At 39.3% G+C, this 2,076-nt stretch overlaps 1 protein-coding gene across 1 annotated transcript in view; it reads right to left on the reverse strand.

The window, feature by feature from the left end:
* The window catches only part of LOC104536565 (phosphatidylinositol 4-phosphate 3-kinase C2 domain-containing subunit gamma-like), a gene marked incomplete at its 5' end in the record, with an annotated part of 56,420 nt that overhangs the window by 47,806 nt on the left and 6,538 nt on the right, over positions 1-2,076 (reverse strand). The gene's annotated exons all lie outside the window — the stretch shown is intronic.

The raw sequence follows: 2,076 nt of genomic DNA on the forward strand, positions 1-2,076 counted from the left end.
TGGAAAGTCATTACTGTTCAACAATCCCAGATATTTAACTCACTTCTGAGAAGTAAGTCAGACACCAATCTGCGTGGTAAATGGATACTGTCTTGTGGAAAAAAAAATCCTTTTTCTGCCAACACATGCATTAACTAACATTTCTACATGTTTAAACATGGGAAGAACATTTGAAAGGTCATCTAGTCCAACCCCCATAAAAAAGTGCCTGGATACACTTTTCAGAAGTTAAAATGCTACTAGACATGCAAGCCTGATGTTCTGCCTACATTTAAACATGTAGAAATATTAGTTAATGCATGTGCTGAATTAGCACAGATCATGTTCAAACATTAAGAGAAATTAAAGCAAAAAAACGTTCCAATAGAAATTAGATCCACAGAAATTAATCGGCTAATGACAAGAGACTTTCTTCTTGCAAGTGAGCATATATAATATAAACATACTTCAAGAGTATTAAAGAATAAAATGTACACCCTAACAGCATCTGACTTTTCCATGTGATAAAATAATCTCTATGGACAGTAACAAATCTACACTTCAGCATTTTGAAGGAAATTGGAACAAGAGCTCTGAAGTTCACTAAAACCACTTTAGGAGAAAATACAGTTTCAAATAGGAAGAGAGCCCATCGCTCTGTACAGATCTGCTTCATGACTCTACTTTGGTTGGTAAGCCAGACTCGAGTGGTGTTTTCACTTTGAAGGCATAGCATCTCCTTAACATCAATCCTAACAAGAAATCTAATGCGAGGAAGGACATACTGGCCTCTGAGACCTACCTATATTCTCTCTGGGCTGAACAGCATTTCCTAAGCTTAATATGAACCTTTACCAGGCAACAAAGCACGACGTCTCCTCCTACTTCCAAAACAATGTTAAGCCACATTTTCCTAATGCCAGTTGTTATTCCACATGCTTTGGCTGAGAAGGACTGCAGCTGAAATCCCATTCTGAAGTCCCTCACTTCCTTCGCCCTAACCCTCAAAACACCACAGCCACCTTGTCTAATCCCAAGCAAGAGCGTGGAGCTACAGCTCTGTCCTGAACCCAGTCCTCTTTCTTTGTCTTCCAGCTAAGCAAGACTGCAGTGATATTATCCCTAACCATAACCCTTGTCCTATCCAACTGAAAAGCATACTGATCCTCTCCACCTCCAGAAGAGTGCTGGGCACTAGCTCTGGGCTTTGCATGACACTAATGCAATTTTCACTCTGAAAAGTCACATTTGTTATGTGTATCCTAGCCTTTTTTCACTAATTAAATGAATTGGGCTTTTTACCCATGAGAGACAGATACAACCACACAAATAGTTTGACAGAATAAGACTTTTACAATTTAATTAGAAACTATGTGTTTCCTATTTGAAGTGGAAATATAAGTCTAAATTTGGGAATAGGCAAAATTTTAAAGGAAAGGATAAAGTAGGAGTTGATGATAAATGTGAAGCTTTAATTAAATTTTAAAAGAAAAAAATCTTGCTAAGGAGCAAGAGTAAAAACAGATGAAAAAAACAAGTGTTAAAGGAACTCAGTGCTCTGCTGTGTGTAGAGCACCGGAACAATAGTTTTGTTTGAGAATTTCCTCTCTCTTCAAAGAAGGGTCTTCCTTAAACTCTCTAAGTCTCTGTTCCAGCCTTCTTTGAACTTGCCACCTCAATTTCCGATTCTAATACACAAAAAGGAGACATATAAACAAAAAAATTCAAATTGCCCAAAATCTTCATATGGGACATTTAATAGTAATGAGACTGGCTCAGCTGCTCCAGTTCAGGCTTTCCTCTCATTTATTCATTGCAATGTGCCCTCTGGCTGTACTGAAGAGCAGAGGAATTGCTCTTGCCTCAAGGCAGTTTGCACCATGCAGAGAAATGTGCTGCCTTATGGGAGTGTCCTTTAGGGCTCTAGCTAAATTTGCAACAGTCCAGTGCTGTGAACTGGATATGTGCCTTGCACTTGTATCAGAGGAGGAGGTCAGAAGAGTCTGGCTTGCTTTGCATGTGTATGTGGTGTTCAGGGTGCATGAATTCATAGACTGTCCTTGGTAGTGCTGCACAGTACAGGCTCTGTCAGGGAGA

The sequence above is a fragment of the Mesitornis unicolor genome, unplaced genomic scaffold, assembly GCF_000695765.1.
Source record: "Mesitornis unicolor isolate BGI_N332 unplaced genomic scaffold, ASM69576v1 scaffold28282, whole genome shotgun sequence".
NCBI classification, from domain to species: Eukaryota; Metazoa; Chordata; class Aves; order Mesitornithiformes; family Mesitornithidae; genus Mesitornis; species Mesitornis unicolor.